Raw genomic sequence first — 18,960 nt, 5'->3', positions numbered from 1 at the left:
ATATATATATATATATATAGATGTAGACTATATATGTATATCATCAAAAAGCCTGAATGTGCAAAACCACAAATGTACTGAAGAGCAATGCACATAAAACTGAATCAATTAAATAAAAACCTACAAATGAAAATCGATCAGACTAATTGTTTTCCACAGGATGGGGGGGTGGGGGGGTTGCCCCGCCTGCATAACATTGTTTTTTTATTGAAAAGTTTTTGGAGTGTGAAAAACAGTGAAGGCACAAAATACCCAAAGCATATTTTTCTCAATTCTTATTTATATAGATCTTATTAGTAGGGGTGTTTAGGGGAATGAATGTTTGGCTGATGTGTGCGTATGAGTGTTTGCAGGTTATGGTAAGGATTTGTGACATGTCACATTCCATACTCCCCCTGAAGCTGCACATGGCTACATGACAGAAAGATGGAGAGATACTGTTGTGACGTTCAAAACTTCAAACGTAACAATGGAATTTTGATTAAAGACAAGTGATATAACAATTCACTATAATCACATATAAACCATTTTTTTTTTTTATGTCTGCACCCTCACACCTCTGTTATTTATATGTACTATTTTTGAGGTTGCTGTTTCTCAGAATATATAAAATTCTCAGAGAGAAGGTAGTCACAGACATAGTATATATATATATATAAATCCATAGTCATAACTTCTGGATTTATTTTTACACTGTTGCATATGTATTCATTGCACTTTTGCCTTGCCTCCTTTGCTATATTTCTAGCTCAGGTTACATAACAGTCATCTTTAGCTTCAAACTGACGACAGAGAGTGTGTCACAAAGATTTTTCTGGTTCAGAATATCAGTATAATACAGAATTTTCCCAGACAGACTCACTTGATGACGAATGAAAAGTGTGATGTGTTTAGGCCCTGACATCAAAATTGAAAAGTAATTTTAGAACAGTAATTTACTAGCTCAGATGTTCAAGTACCTCTTTTCATCTTGTCTTAATGCGATGCTATTCGTATTTCATTAGATGTCTGCCATGATGCACCCCAAAACATGTTTATACCATAGGTCACCCTTCTTTGTTTTGGGCAGTCAGCAGCCTTGTACAGATGGAAGAAAATTAAGCAGCTGCAGTGTTCAGCCAGTGAGTAAATAAAACAGAGACACAATAAGCTCTCTGATGTGCATATTCAGATGCTGAAATTCAAATTCAAAAGGGAAGCATGCCATATGATAAGTTACTTCCTGTGGCTGGTTCATTAACATTGAAGTTACACGCTTATTTAGTAAAATCTTCATTTTTGTAACAATATAAAATGTTCATAGCCATGAAGTTGCATGCATTACTTACATTTATCAATTACAAGTATTTTTAAGTAAATAATGTGAAAGTGTATGGCTGTTTACATCAAAATGAAACTTTGCACATTTTCTCATTGCATTAGAATCATTTTCATTTATGAAATAGTGCAAATATCGTCTGGTTTATTCAAATGCCTTCCATGTCAGGAGCATTGTGAGTCCAACAGTGTTTCTCTTTCTTGTCCCCCAACACAGACACACACACACACATACACACACACACACACACACACACACACACACACACACACCACAAAAAATAGCAGTGTTGAAAGTTTTAAAGATTATCTTGCAGTTTTGGAATGCAGAAATACTAAATTAGAGTGATTTGATGTCTCTGCAGCTCAGTTGTTAATGGGCAGCATGTTAAATGGTAGATATCATACATCACCTTTATTACTGATCCCTGACAATTTGCCCACTTTGAAGGAACTACTGGAAAGAAAGCAGATACAGAAAAATAGTTTGATCCCAGAAACTGCTAATGGCCACTGGGACTATAGACAGGAGTATGAAACCAAATGCCATGGGAAAGTCCAGAGCTAGAGGATGGAGCTGTTGGCAAAGCAGCAGAATTTGTAGTTCATGGTAGATTACAGAAATAATTTAAAAATAAAAGAACCACATAGGAAAAAGCAACACTGGTATACTTGTTAAAAAAAAATAGGCATTTTTACTCTGAGACTATAAAAACTTTTTCAATCCACGTGATGATGGAAAACTATAAGCAAAATAGCAAACATCTGAAAAAATAGATTCATCTAAGGATTTGAAAAAGGTATAATACCAAAAGCGCTTATCCAGTTTATGAGCCAGTGTGTTTATTTTATTTTATCTTATCATCGTATATTTTATTAAAGTTTTCAAGTTTCAAGTGTTTTTAAGTGGAATTGGTGGCAGAACCATTTGTTCTTGAAGTTAAAGAAAGATTAATAAGAGTAAGTAGAAGTTTCACAACCAGTTTTGTTACAAGAAGTCAGGAGTGGGAGAACTGTGTGTGTATGGGGTGTGTGTGTGTGTGTGTGTGTGTGTGTGTGTGTGTGTGTGTGTGTGTGTGTGTGTGTGTGTGTGTAAGGATGTGGGTGTTTGTGTGTGTGTGTGTGTGTGTGTGTGTGTGTGTGTGTGTGTGTGTGTGTGTGTGTGTGTGTGTGTGTGTGTGTGTGTGTGTGTGTGTGTGTGTGTAAGGATGTGGGTGTGTGTGTGTGTGTGTGTGTGTGTGTGTGTGTGTGTTTATGAAACTGACTTGCTTAACTTCCTCCTAATATATTGAATAAGTCTGACTCTTTGATCACCAGTTTTCATTTGTGCAAAATGTTGACACTAAAGTTATTGAACTAAATTTATTGGATTAATGTTTGTTTATTCATTATATTATTTTGTATATTAGCCTTTCAAGCTATACACAGTACTCCGTCTGCAGTTTGGTAATCAAGCAAGGCTATGGATTCTCATTCAGCTAAGGTCAAGGTTTCTTCAATATCAGCATCAGAAATGGAATCTAAGCTGAGAAGATAGAGAGTTGGGGATATGAAAGTGAAAAGTTTGAATTCTGAGCACTTCTTAAATTGGAAACCTTTACTTAAATAACTTTAAAGAAGGACTACTGCTGGTGTGGGCATTTTTGAGTAAATGCATGTACAGGCCATCAGTATAAATACTTCACTTGTAGAAACTAACAAAAGAACTGCAGAATCTTAGCCAGAATCCCATCTACCTATAAACCCTCAATTCCCCAAATGCATAAAAACTGGACATACATGTTAAAGAGATTATAATATTGAAAGACATAAGAGCATTCTCCTTAAAGGACTTATTTCTAACCTCCTGAATAATTCCAAAAGTAAACCCTTTAATAACCGAATGATTTGTCAGGTCTCTGCATCCTAAATCTGCTGAAGAATTCCTAGAATAACATATGCATAAAAATATTAAATTATCAGATGATAGTTAGAATCCTTAAAGCAGCCAGAAGAAATCAAAATGTCTCTGGAAAAATAGTATGTCACAGTTTTTAGATGATCTACCTCTGATGTCTAGAAATCCTATGAGGAAATTGTCTCCTTTTTGTCAATTAAAAAATTAAAACATATAAAATTGTAAATGTCATGTCCATCCAGGAACATTATAAAATCTCAGGTATCTAATTATAAAAAAGTCAAAAAGCTATCCAACAATGTGTTTGATTTTATACCAGATAGAAAGTTTCTGTTGACAAGTAGTGTTTATGGAAGAGACTCAGCCTTGGTTATCCTTCTGTTAGATGTAGGTGAACTCTCAAACTTCGACTGCCCAAGGATCAACTTTCCAATGATTGGAGTTCCTCCACCGGAAATCACTGTTGATGAATTGAGCCTGAACTGATTCTCTCGGGGGGAAATGTGCCCCTTTTTTGTGTAAGTTCAACCTTGGAGTGCGTATATAACTTTAAAAAGTGGTTTTCTGTGAATGCAATTTAGGGATTCTGATCCTCAGTACATTTGTTTTCATTGTAGTGGAAACATCAGCTTTAGAAAGCAAAGCTTTCTATTTTTTTCCTTTTGTGTGGTCTAGCCTTTAAACTATGCATTGATGTTCCTTTCTTTTCCTTCTATATTCACTGGCAGATGGTTATGTACTTGTTCCATGAATTTCTCAATATTTGTATACTCAAGCTGGGCAGCACATAAAACAATAAAATCTTATTTAGGTGACTTTGGGTAGCAGAACATAGAGAATGTCACTTGTAAAATTTTAAGCTGGTAGTTCGGATTTGTCTACATGTGAGCACATTTTTCTGTATCTAATGGCAGCAATATTTTATGTAGTGCTGACTGTCAGAGTCTGTGGACACAAGTTTTAAGAATGTCACTTTCTTCATGGGAAGTCCTCAATATGTACAAATGTTGACAAGTTTATAATTTTCTATCAGATTATGTTTTTTTTCACTTTCTCTTGGACAGACACCTTGTTTGATTAATCCTCTGCATAATTACTAATGTTTTCCCAATTTCTTTTTCATTAAGCTTAATATCAATGTGTTTCACAGGCTGTCACATCACCTGACAGTTAAATCCCATAGTCATTTGCTCTCAGGAGTCCACTCGTTGCCAGATAAAGTCAATAACATTGTAACTTTCCCCAGTCTCTCTCTTACAGCTTGAGAGTTTTGTTTTGAATTTATAAGGCCCCTACCATGTTCATAATAAGTCCCCCAGACATTTGTCACTATGCAGTCACGGGTTGCCTAACAAATGCCGCTACATTTGTTATCAAGCTTCATTGCTTTCCTGATAAATTCCTTGTACATTTGTTACCAGGGTTTCACTGCATGGCTGATTAGGTGGACATTTACTTTGTGCCAGTATCATTTTCTGTGTGATGAGTTCTCTATTTCTTTGTAGGTTTTTACTTCCTGTCTGATAAGTTCCTAGTGCTTCCATTACAGGGCTGTCACTTGCCTACTTATTTTGTATAATGTTGCTTTTAAGCAATATATTCCACTTTGCATTATGTAAAAGGATGCCATTACCTGCCTGATGTAATCTGATTTTTTTTCCTGCATTGTAAATCTTGTGCCTTCTTATTAAATGCTTCTTAATTGCAATGAGATAAATACCGTATCATGGTTATCAGACTTTCACTACCTACCAAGTAAAGTTCTTGCATCTTTGTTACCATGGTCTGACCCCGGGTCTGTATTAAATCAACGAATGCTTAAAAAAGAGAACGCTGATTTATCGACCCCATGTAAGTGAAAGCTTACAATCCTGAACACTTAGAACAGCAATTTTTTCCCAAGGGAAAAAAATCGTTGTTCCACAAAAGGAAGTTAAAAAAAACCCTTTAAAACAACACAAAAAATGGGGAGGGGGCTTCACCCCCAGCACAACCCCTGATGTGTGGGGCTGTGTCCCCTACACCTCCCCTACTTAAATATACCAACTCTGAGATCACACTACAGTGACAAAAGCAGCAAAGTAACGGAGGCGGCCAAGCGATTTCTTTCCTAGGGAAAGAAATCGCTTATATGCCATTTCTCTATTTTGCCATTTCGTGCTTTCAAGTTCGATCAAGATCCATTCAAAAGAATGCATCCTTGATCATATAATAGGAACCCCTGACCCCATATGTAAAACTTTCCATGTGTATATTTTACCGAAAGTTTCTCGCTTCTTGGTAGTCTTGTTTGTCTTGATTATCAGGTTCCTAGTCCTTACCAAATAACTGTTACCCTCTGAAGGAATGTTGCAAAGTTCACACTTTCTTCATGTTAGAATCCTTTTGCATATGATGCTAAGGTCACACTCCATGACAAAATTATTGCAAATTATTTGGCAGTCACCCCCCCCCCACTCCAGACAATTGCCCTGCACATTTATCCCTCCACCTTAACAAGGTTTTCTTTATTTTGACATTAAAACCACAGATGTTTTTCACAATGTTGTCAGTCCTTTTGGTATGATACAAAGTGTCTCTCAGATTGCCAGAAGTCATTTTACTTTTTATTTTATATTGTATGTACTTATTCCTTTTGTAACCTGGTAGTTAGAGTAACTTATGAGATCATTTATTAGCCATGACTCACAAAGAGGATACTTCTGTTTTTACTTGGCAGATATTAAATACATATGTATGTATTTACACATGCATACATATATGCATGTAAAGAAAGAAAAATGTTCTGCTTCCATCAAGGTTAACAATGGCAAAATGGCACAGGAAGAAACCATTACAGAACACAGTGAAATTTATACACATATTAATTAACAATGCCAGCTACAAAATATCAGAGGAAACATAACAATGAATTAGTAGAAAGACAAAAGCTAGAAGAACATTTAATAAATAATTTTATCAAAGTTTGCATGGCAGGAACTATGTAGAATATAATTATGAATGCTGATTTAAAGAAAATGAATGAGAAACTTCTGCCAGCAATTGGTTTGTTATGGTGACAATACATTATAAAAGCCACCTAAAGATCATATAAGTTGTATCATTTTCAGAAAAAGTTTTCTTCTGCAAAAACTGTACCACATCCACTCCATTTCTTCTGCTTTCAGTGGGCAGCACATTCTATAGGATAGGCATATGTACAGTGTAATCTGTCCTCACATTTGGTGTCTATGCTAGTGATAGCTGTGCTGCTCAAGGGATGAGACATGGGAGAAATGCATGTGATATACAAATTCTCCGATAAACAGTTTCAAAGTTAATACAGGAAAGATTCCACAAAGTGTAATTTATGGCTAGTGCAGAGCCTTTTTGTAAAAAGTAGCAGCTGTGACTTGCTTTCATCATGTAGAGTTGCTTACACCTAAATGTATGAATCTCACAACTTTATTTTGATGTGCACGAGGCACAGAGTTTTTGTTAGAAAAGGGGGCAGTAAATGGCGCAAGGTCATATTTTTTCATCATCATAATGTTCCAGTCCCAAGACCCTCATCTTCTTGTTGTAAAACTTGTGTTATTGCAGAGAGGCATAATTTGTTCATTAAGTATTGTATCAAATTAATCAAGATAGGACTCGACATAACTTAAGGTGAAAACTGGTTCAATCCCAAATCTACCTTAATCAGAATACATCCTGTTTTACCCGAGAAGAACAGACCTAAAATTTGTCAATCATTCATCAGTCAGAAGAGGTAAAAAATGGATTTGGACTGATTCATTAGCTCCTAAACTAAATGTATTCAGTCTGTATTCAAGAACATCCCTACCACATTTTTTACACTTTCTAGTCACTCAGAAAGATTACACTAAGTGCACATGTAGTCTACACTTTGTGGTAACCTTTATGAATCCCCTTCCATATTTAACGCTACAAGGAAATCGATAGGAAAAGTAAAATTAGGAGGAAGTAAGTATGAGTTATGCGTGTGTTGTCTGTTCACTCAGAACAATGTACATTTAATGTGGGAGTTAATAAATCCTAGTTGTTTTTTTAATTTGATTGAAATTGATATAGAACATTCTATCCTTCAACGACTGGCACAAATGAGCAAAAGCTCTTTGAGGAGTTCATTTCTAATTTTAGTAGAATTAGATGAGTGGCTAAGAACCAGGCAGATGGTATAGGTAACAAGAAAAAAATGTAGAACACATAAAGCTGACTAATTAGTGAAGTGAGAAGAAGATGCCTAAGAGTCAAAAGGCAGTAGGGAGCAGCTGAGATCACTTTAATGGGTAGAAAGAGTATGTATCACATGGACTTGAAATAAAACTTTGATTCAGATAATTTCTGGTGTAGATAATGAAAAATGTTAATACTGTTTTACCAGAAGTTCACATTTCATGATGTCAATATCATGGTCTTTGACAACTGCTCTTTTAAAATGGCCATAATGCATGCTCCGAATTATGCAGCCGTAGGAACTAAAGTGGTCTGTGAACTGTAATGCTTTCTGAGCCTTTACTGAAACTGGAAAATATGACATCCATACTAAGATCTTCTGCAAGATTCCCTCTTCATTGGTTAGTAGAATTATTCACAGGGTAGTCAATTTTAAATTTCTGCTTGGCTTTTTGTTTGGATAAAGCTCCTTGCATTCCTAACATGTTCTCAATTTATGATAGAAGCCTTGCCAGTTGTTACTAGCAGCAGATAAGATTTATTATGCTGTCATAAACTTTTAGAGCAGCTTTGTGGTCACTGACACAGTACCTGGACAGAATAAGGAATGTCCATATGTTTGTGTTGGGCTGCCATACCTCACAGTGACCATGTTCAAGACTTCCAAACAAAGCAGGGAAGAACTCTAGACAATACCAGGGTGACTTTCTAAATGCTACTTTAAGTTACTTAGAAAGTTAATAGAGCAACAGGACTTACATCATGATACAGTTTCAGAATTATAAGAAAACCAAAACACTAATGTCTGACATTATTGATTGACTATTATTGTCCATAATTTGCGAAAAGAGAAGAAAGAAAATCTTAATAAGGGATGTTCTGCAAACTCAGAGACAGTTAACAGGGATTTATGTGTGTATGTGTTTGAATGCATGCATGTGCATGTGGGAGAGTGAAGGGGGAGTGCCTTTGCCAAATGGGCCATTAGTGGTGATTAACACAGGAAAATGCTGATTAATGCAAGCAGTAAAAGCCATGATTCGGAGACATGCAGATTAACAGATAATGAGGTCTTTCTTCATTACGCAAAACATATCTCTCTCAGTCAGATTTTCTGTGATCACAGGAAATGCCCCTTTTGGATGTAACAGTTCACTCTTGCTGTGGGGGATCTTTGTGAAACCCATACATAATCTTCCATATTATATATGATTTTGACAAGTTTCTGAAACTGCAGTAATACAGAATTACTTTTTACTAAGTCAGAAATTTAAGTAACTGTGGTGTGTTTTCAATGATTTATAATTGGAATGATTACTATCCAATACTGTATGCTACAGAGGAATTTGGGAATTTTTTGTTTGGCTTTGGCTTTTGTTCTATGTACTACAAACTACTACATTACATATTCACATATTTTGAGAGTGCATCTAATGATATCCATAGAAGGGCCTGAAACTGCATTAATTTTATTTGCTTTCTGAGTCTGAATTAGATTCTACAATTATTTCTAAATAAAGTGAAGGTTCTGTGACTGATTACTTCAACTCTTGGATTTCTTTGTCTCTTACAATTTACATTGTGACAGAATAAGAGAAGGGTCTAAAGAAGTCTCTGTTTTACAAGTTTTGCCATAGGACTAGCATGATTAATTTTCAGTTTGGTAGCATAGTGTGCATTTGTAGAAATAACTCAATGAATATGAGTAAGCAGAATCTGAAACTGTAGTTTCATTAAGTATTTGTGTTTGTTTGTTTGTTTGTTTGTTTGTTTGTTTGTTTGTTTGTTGACTTACTTCGTTATTGACCACTAGGGTTACCAGGGTAACTACTCAATGCTTCACTAGCCCACTCATTTTATCTCTGCTGCTTGCAATATGAGGACTCTATGGATATCCATTGGAATGGATGGATTAAGCCTTGACTACAGGTCATCTGACCAAAGTTTGAATAGAGGTATAGGCATCTGGTGGAGCTGGCAGGGTAGGGAAGCAGTGAAGGAGCTGTGCCTTCTCACTTGTATTAGGAGAGTAGGGTGAGGCATATGTCCAAGGAGCCGTAGTGCAGTTTCGTTCTCTGCCTATTCCCATGTCCTTCTAGTAGAACACTCATTAAAAATGTTCAGGGCATACAGGATATTCCCTGATGGCTGCCTTAATGATGGACACTATCACTTCACTTTCATGCCCTAGAGGAACAAATAGGTAAATCAAAAGAGAGAATGCATTTGGTTACCAGGCAGAAAAAAAAAATTACTGTGGTGCCCCCCCCCCCCTTCCATGGGCACTCAGCTTTAATGGTGACACATCTGTCAGCCATGAAGTAGAAACTAGAAGCCAAGAAACACTTCACCATCATATGCTTTGTGAGGATATTTCCCTATAAAGTTTCTCCCTTGTTTTTGTGTCCTTACCTGGTAGGTGGACAAGGACCATGAACTGAAATATTGCTAAGCACCATGAACTGAAATATTGCTAAGCCATTTCCAAATGTTCCATGTTCAGACTGTGTTTTAGATTAGCAGGGGCTATTCCTTCTTTTACCAAACAGTCACAAATAGTGCCCTCCAACCACTCATGTCTAATTCCCTTGACTGAGTACTCCTATGAGTGGGCCTGCTGTGTGATTCCAAATCACCTAATCACACTTAGTGCATTGGCCGTTTGTGCTAAGGTAAGAGCAAAAACTTTTTTTTTTACATCAGTTAGAAAAAGTTTAAAAGGAGGAGGTCATAATCATTTTAATATACTTTTCTATGTATCTAAATATGGTTATTTATGCTTATCTCTAAAAGTTTGAATGTCTTATATTTGAATTTGATAACAAGCTCCAGCTCCATCTCACATAGAGGGATTTTAAATACTGTAAAAGTCCTTAATATTAATACTTTCATTTGAACTGGTTATCAGTCTGGTTGAGGGTGAGCTCATAGCTTCTTTGACACTGTATTGCATTCTATTTAGAACATCTTAACATTTTCACAATCAACACGATGTAATCTTAGAATGTGAAGTTTTATTATATATTTAACTGTCCAGGCGATATTTGAAATGTGTAGATGACTCTTGATAAGATGCCTTATTAGAGAAGTAATCCCAAAATCTTGGAAGAAATTGTATAATGAATCTCCCACCTACTGTGCAATCATTATAAATAAATGAAATTTCAAACATCATATTGTGTCTTGGTATACAGTAAATAAACATTTATATTATACAATGACTGGTCATTAGCATTCAAAAACTAGCAGGCTGATTGCTCAGCCCAACCAGCGTGCACGTTGTAAATCTGAGCATATACCAATGGAAAAAGGTCTGGTCGCCCAGACTTTTTTCCACTGGAATATACTGTAACTTAAATAAATAAAATTAAAAATCCAGACTCTGGACATACAAGAGAGACAGGGTGGAGCAAATACTAGGAAAATTAGGTACGTTATTCGAAACTAAAGACACATTACTGATTTTCCTTGTATTTCCTCCATTCTGTCTCTCTCCTAACCCTAAACTGTCCAAAACTTTTTTTTATTAAAAAAAAAAAAAAAAAAAGGAGCAATGGAGGCCTTCCCCTCTCCATCGCTTCCTTTCCAAAGCACTGATGTACTGGGTAAGCATGGGAACACAAGTCCCACATGCATGCGCAGTACATGAAAAAAGCAACAGTGTATGCAGCAGAACTGGAAGAACACCACGGTGCCATTATACACAGGCAGTATATAAGAAAAGTAAGTATTTTTTTCATAAATGTCATTGTATAATAGCAATAACTGACTCCGTGGTGTGGTATACTAAGATTTACCCACGGTCGGCTTTAAACCACACCAACCACGGGTAAATCTTAATATACCACACTGACATCATCGGTTATTGCTATATTAATCAGTCTTTCAAGATATCATATAATCAGTTTTAGTAAAAAGAAAGCTAACACTGCAATAATCTAAATGCTGTGTTATAGCTTTTATGAGAAGTTACTTTTCAGAATACACAGAAGATTTCAACAAAATTATTCTTTTTGTGTAATGAAGCTATTTCTAAGCTTGTTTATCTCTCTAAATGCACATGAAAAAAAGGAATTATTCTCAGTGGTATGTTCATGCAACAGGTTCAGAGTATTTAAAAAACACTTCACTGTTTTAACAGTTTAGTACTAGTTATGTCCACAACTTGCTAAAAAATAGTTGTCGATGTTAAATGTCAAATCTTTAAACAAAATAATTTCTGCTAACTTCTGCAACATGGAAAGCAACAATAAAATATTCTGAAGTGCAGGTCTGATAACCAGAGTACAGCACAGCACGTTTACTGTAATTCAAGACTGAATCACTATTTAAACAACAGTATATTGTATTGTCCAGTACAAACTGAAAATTAGTGGAGTCAGAGTAGCAATAGAATGTACAATAATTTTGATGGCAGTTTTATACTGATCCACACTGTTGCTAAGATGTACTTCTTTATGATGTCAAAAAGACAGAAGTGATGTGTTAAACACTGCTGAGCCCTGCATTTGAAGAGGAAGTAATCTTGGGTATTTAGAGGACCATTTGTGTCAGTGTCTGAGGTATGCACTGTGTCTCTAGCTGAGTGGATATTTTTGTATTCAGCACACGAGGCGTATCCTTATATTATTAATAATTAATTATTGTATAATTCTAGTGGGCGTGACAAAATCAAATGCCTTTGCTAAATCTAAATAAATGGCAGCAAAGCTTATCCTCAAGTCACTGCTTTTACTAATAGGGTCATAAATCACAAACACTCATGACATACTTGATTTTCATAGCAAAATTCCTTTCCTAATAACATCTAGCAAATGTGGGAGGTTGGCATAATGGCTGAGGTGTTTACCTTACAGACACACGGTGCAGGCTTTGATTCTCATATGGATTAATTGGCTAGGCTTAAAATGTTCCACAAGGGCAGTTAGCATAGTGCTAAGCTTTGAACCTACGTGAAATATATATAATATTATTTACAAGTTTAAATGGAAGTGCTTATTAAAACATGTAACAACCAACAGTGTTAAATTACTGGTCTGTAATTTGAAATCTTGATTCTGCTATGACAGATCACCACAATTACTCACATCTTAATTTTGCAGTTCCCTGAAAGCTGCTCATACAAGTAATATAATGGAACATCACCAAACAAGCAGTGTTTGCAGGGAAACCTCCTTGCTGCATCTAGTGGATTCCCTGATATCATATGTATACTTATTGCATGGCCATACAGCATCGAGTAGGAGAAAAACATACTAAAATAGTGTGCAGTAGTCACAAGCAGTCAGTTGGTTCACTTTTATGAGAGCAAGCAAGTGATTCACACAAATTCAGGCACGTCATAGAGACAAAGAAAAGCGAAAGCCATACATGAACATCCTCATTTAGACACAGAACACATTTCAGCATATTTTCATTCATCTGCTACAAATGCAGTCTTGAAAGAAGATAAGCTCAACAGTATATAAAGAAGCACATTTATTTTTATAAATCCATCTAACTTATTATAACTGATACTAAAAATGTTTTTAACTGTCCCTAAATCCACAATAAATTATCTTTATCAGTATAACAAAGTGAACACATCCGATGTTCAGGCAAGAAGTGCAGGTTATATTGTTATTGTGGAAATCTGTACTAAAATTGAAATTAAACCATTTCACAACTAAATACCTTCCTACTATCCAGTGTTGTATAAATGACTAAAAGTCAAAGCCACCTTTAGCATAGAAGATGGCCCACTTCATATTTTTTTCCAGCTTTGCTTAATAATAATTCAGTCAGAGTATGTTTCTGAATGGTATATTGTGTCTTTTTTGTGAGTGCAACACATGACAGAGAAACAAATATGAAGTATATGCACATATTTGTCAATTTAAACTATTCCAGGTCTCTTTTTTTGAAATACATAATTAAGATACATCAGCCAGCTGGAGAAAGCATGGTTTTAAAAAGGGCATAATGAGTGATACTGAAGTTCATAAGTGGTATGTTTTTTCTCTTATGGCTAAATTCTTTGTGATGTATAATTTGACGACTATGATACTATGATTGGGTTTCAAATCATAGCCGACTTGTTAAATGTTTGAGACATAGATGTCAAGAAATTTACCTTGAAAGGATAGTAAAGCAACGGTCAACAGATGAATGTTGACATCCAAGTTGAGAACACCTAAAAAGGTGGTGGTCACAGGATAAAACAAATCATAATTCTTTTCATTTCATGGACCTTTGGACACTCCATTGTACTACTAGTTAAAGAGGAAAAAACTGTATCACTAAGAAGAATTGCATGGTTTGAAAGCTAACTCCATATCTTATTGGTTAATGGCTTTATAAACTGTTAAACCCTCTAGTCTACTGCATGGTATTTACCTATGACCCTATATGTATAGTGCTTGCTTGTGTGTGTGTGTGTGTGTGTGTGTGTGTGTGTGTGTGTGTGTGTGTGTGTGTGTGTGTGTTTCAGTAAGAAGTATCTTAACAATGTTTACAGCCGTTTTAATTTCCAGGTGCAATTCTATAGAGTATGCTGTGTATGCTTTAGCATGACAATAGAGCATCACAGCTCTGAAAGCCATATGTAACAAAGCTTACTATGCACTCCTTTTATTAACAGCATGTTTAACAAGTTGGTATTTTCCCCAGTTTTGGAGTGTAATCCTTCATGCTCAGAGCATAATTTAGTTCATTCTGAGAAATGGATATCTATAAACTTGATTGGAGCTGAATCTTGACATCATTTTGAGAATGTATCATATAATGGTTGTGATTGCTGAAAACCAAACATAATTCTTTCTGTTGAATTGATCTTTAGCTGCTTCACTATATTTAAAAAGTGTAGGGGAATGAAGCTATTTACAGTTTTAAAGCAGAGTACAGAGAGCAGCCAAAAGCAAAATTCACCTTTCAATCAACACCATCTTTAAAAGGAAGACATCACTCTGTCATACCATTTTTATTTGTTGGTATGGCAGCACAAAATGTTTTACAGCTTTGAAAGCTGTGAGGTCTTTCTGAAGCGGTTCTGTGGTGGATGGTACCCATATGTTAGCATGAGGCTTACTAACAACAACCTTAAAAAGTGCATACCAAGGAGAATTACAATCCCGTTTCTGATCATTACCAGCTTGTTATGTGTTCTCAACACATAGCAATGTAGTTATGATCAGCTGGATATGTGTTCTCAACATGAATGTCAAAACAATCACCTCAAGAGTGCATAATTAACTTCTGACAAGCTAATAAGTTAGTGCTGGACACTGTTATGCTCGACATATGACATGTTAGCTAAGTAACTTTCCTAACCTGTACAATCTAGATTCCTTCTGAAAAATGAGCCTCCAGATCAACAGGTGATGTAGATCTTAACAGTTAGAATGTCTCCTGAAGGCCATTCAGAAACAGTAATTTGGTCATGAAGCAAAATTAGACCTGTTTTATCCTCAGAAATTTTGTTACCAGAGTCATATATAACAGTCATCTTTTTCCTGATTTCAGAGTGTAATCAGGATGCTCATGTATTGCAAAGTTATCACACACTTTTCTGATGTCACAAAATTGCATAGCAGGTTTACCTTTTTTCCAGTATTTGAGCATAATTACAAATGTTTTTTTGTTTTCTGTATTGGGGAGATTGTTGTTTCCCATTTTAGCTATTTTCTGAAGGGATAGTGTATTGTGCTTTTTTACATTGGTAAGAATACTAGAAGGTTAAATGAGCAAACTGCAGATTATGTCAGTGCAATCAAAAACTGTAATTTTAGTAATGCACTGGCTAAGCATGACATTAGGTGTGTTGATTTTTAAGACATTTTTATTTTTTGTCTTGGATGGTGTTAAGAACAATGGTATAGGTGGTGATCTCAGCTGTTTTTTGTAGGTAAAAGAATTGAGACGGCAGTTGAGGTTTGATGTAGGTTTTCCTTCTGTTTTGAATGGACATCTAAATACAAAAAGTGTTTTAAAGAAGGAAGAATGTTATAATTTAAAAACACTTATCTTGTTTTAGTTTATTGTTTCATTTGTTTTCTAATGTAGCTTAAGAAAGATGTGTAACTGTCCTTAACATCAGATGCTAACCTAGTACTTTTCAATTTTAGTCAATTTCCTGATGATATCCTTGATATGGGGGCATTTTGAGTTTACATGCTTTAAGGATTTTTTTCTTTTGTTATAGTTTATTTATTCTGGTGCACCATTTGAGTTGTTTGTTTTTAAATTTCCCCTTATATTTACACCTTGTTGTGGGTTTGATTGTGAAATGTTGACTTGCTGAAAGCTAACAAGTTGAAAGGAAAATAAAAAAAAAAGGCCTAAAGTATAGACGGTAAAAAAAAAAATAAATTTTTTTCAGTGGTGCTAGCCTCCTGCACTCCTTTACCCACTTCCAATGTGGGGTGCACCCTGGAACTTATATATATCAACTCCATAGTCACATCTACTTGAAAAAGTGAGAAATCTCCCAAAACAAGGGATAATTGCCACAGCACATGCAAAAGTCATACCAGTAATGATTTCCTACGAAGACTAGAATTCGGTGTAATGCTTTTGACAATTTTTTTTCCTGAGTATGTATAGCCAGTAAAAAAAAAATAAAAAGGGGGGGGGGGGATACCATCATGCTGCATGATTTTTCCCACTGGAAATCCTTACCAGTACTATTTCTAATTGAGCCCTAGAAATGATTCCCTTTTTCAGGAGATTTCACCCTTCTTTAAGTAGGTACAACCATGGAGTTAGAGTATAAAGAAATTCAGGGTGTGTGTATGTGAGTGTGTTGGAGGGGTTCCCTTATTTTCTTTTGTTTTTCAGGCACTTTTTTCTTTTTCTTTCTTTTGTAACATCAACTTTCAGGAAAGTCGCATTTCATAGTAGAACCATTTGAAATCCTTGAATTCCAAGACACTGGTTTTAGTGTGATTAAAGATTTTTGATCTGACTTGATCTGGCTTAAATGAAGAGATACAACCGAAATAGTGCATGAAGGAGTTACATTTGTAAGGACTGTAACTATGCTGGCAACATATAACAGGAGAGTGTGATCTGGTCTGTGATCATAACCAAATTTTAGTGCACTGAGTATCCTGATTATGCTCCAATATTCAGAAAAAGACAAACCAGTTAAGTACCAGAATGGTGCACAACCAACCTTAACAAATGTTAAGCACCCCTTACTTATGTTGTTAAGGTCGGGTCCCACTGTATGCAGTAAAATCGGTTTCTGCCTGATGTCCATACCCCTCACATGTCCTTAACTTCCTGTAAAAAAAAAAAAAAAAAAAAATTTAAAGAGAGTTTCTAGAATAACAGGATATGTGCTCACCTGCATAATCTGAAGAATGCAAACCCTGAAACACAAATTTATGTCATTATTTAGTTACTTCAAGCCTCATTGCTTTGTTTGAAAACCACATATTTTATAAGGAACAGACTAGCAATATGAAACAATAATCTGGATGTCCTGCAAAAATTTAGAAAGTTTAGAGGTATGGAGGTAAATGAAAATGTAATAGAGTGGATTACACTACCTCTCTGACTGCAACCATTAAGTGTTTTATGACTTTGAAAGCCAGTAAAACAATTAGCATTTTTCCCCTTTAACTAGTAGTTACTGAAGTGGATAAAGCTCCATGCACTACAAAGAATTATGATTGTATCACTGATCACAACTCCTTATTATGTTTTCTTGAAATGCCGAGATTCACCTTGAGAGCATTGCTCGGCATCCATGCCTCTCGAACACATAATAATCAAGTTGTGCTCTGTGACCCAATCATAATTATATATGTTATACATTCAAGACATGGAAACTGACCTCAAGAGCAAAGCTTAAGAGGTGAATCTTGACATCTTTGTTGACAGCACATATGAAGGGCTATGATTGGAGAGAGATCCAATCATAATTCTTTTTATTGTGTGGAGCTTAACTTGTTTCCATGTATTAAAAAGCTAAAAAAATGTGTAAGAGTACTTTGTATGTTACACCTTATTGCTACTACATAGACAGCTGGTAGTAAGTGTCTGTCATATCTTTGTTTTCTGTTTCATCTCTATGACAACATGAAGTGCTCTACAGATATCAGACCTGTAAAATCACTTTTGGTACACTTTAGCAGTGGCTACTGTTTATGCTGCAGGGTAAGAATGGAACATTGCAGTAATTCAAGGTGTTTAACAAAAGTTATGAATCTTTCATAGCTGTTATGCTGATGCCTTACTAGGTCATCTGTTGTTCTGTGCAGTTCCAAAAACTGGAACTCCAATTCAGTGTTCAGGAACCATTAAAAAAAGTGTCTTCCACACACAAAAATAAAAAAAAATAATAAATAAATAAAAACAAGGAAAGAGAAAACATCTCACTGGTGCCTATAACAAACATTTAGACTGTGGCACCATAGTGACATGAAAGTTTACTAGAAAGTGCCTATTTAGCTCAATAGAGTCTATCCCTCCTCTCCAGCCATATGTAGCCCATTATTAATTAGCTGTCATGTACCATCTGCTGAGGGTTATGACATATATAACAGCACAAAAAGGCATCTATATTAAAAGACAGAAGAGGTGTTTCAGCAAACGCCTCTTGGTCGACATGTAATGAGTGAATGCACTAAAGCGCGAACGCTCAAAACAGCGGTTTAAACCACTAGCACAAACACACACACACTTTAAAACATAAGAACATGGGGTGGCTTCGCCCCCACACCTCCCAACATGGGAGGCTGTGCCCCCCCCACACCCCCTAACTAAATATACCAACTCCACGATCACATAACAGTGAGGAAAGGAGCAACCACACGGGGATGGCCAAGCGGTGTCTTTCCCAGGGAAATAAATCACTGTTTTGAGCATTGGTGCTTTAATGCGTTTGCTCATTATGTGTCGACCAAGAGGTGTTCACTGAAACACCTCTTCGGTCTTTTAATATAGACCCCACAAAAAGAAGTAATCAGTTTTGAAAGTTTTGAGTTTGTAGTACTAGATGTAGTTTTACACAAACTAGGTTTGTTGAATAAAGATAATTCTAAAAGTTGTATTTTTAAATACAGTACAAGATGCATTTTTTCATCAGAAAATGCAGAGTACTCATTAGCTGAGTAAATAGCTTTGCAATAATGTACATGTCATCTGCTGATAGTCATTCTGTGGTATTTGTATACATTTCTAAAAGAAGTTCCGTGTAAAATATACATTCTTTATATGCATTGTAGCACTGCAAAGTCAGTATTGTGAAAGCTAGACAAACAAATTCTAATACAGAGATTTTCAAAGCATGATAAGCAATGACAAAAATGTAAGTGACTTTCCAGTCAACGAGACATGTCACTGTAACTGTCTCTGGATGTAATGCTCCAACTGCTTATAATGATTTTGTCAGCGATGCCTAATGCATTAACTTTAACAGAATTTATTAAATTAACATTTAATGCTTTATAACTCTTGCAGAATTCTTTCCTACATGCAGTGGATTAAAATGCCTTATTTAAGCTTTGTTGTTCACACCTGCTTTTATGCTGGATGATTTCCCAGTACCAGACTGTGCTTGGATATTGACCGGTGCAACAGAA

General features: G+C 35.6%; 1 protein-coding gene across 1 annotated transcript in view; it reads left to right on the top strand.

The window, feature by feature from the left end:
• Positions 1-18,960, top strand: part of CACNA2D2 (calcium voltage-gated channel auxiliary subunit alpha2delta 2) — a 5,241,953-nt gene that overhangs the window by 2,994,449 nt on the left and 2,228,544 nt on the right. The window lies entirely within an intron of this gene.

Source organism: Protopterus annectens, chromosome 7.part0 (assembly GCF_019279795.1).
Source record: "Protopterus annectens isolate FY-2018-M chromosome 7.part0, PAN1.0, whole genome shotgun sequence".
Taxonomy (NCBI): domain Eukaryota; kingdom Metazoa; phylum Chordata; order Ceratodontiformes; family Protopteridae; genus Protopterus; species Protopterus annectens.
Note: the sequence above shows the minus strand (reverse complement) of the source record. Positions and strands in the feature narration are given on the sequence as shown.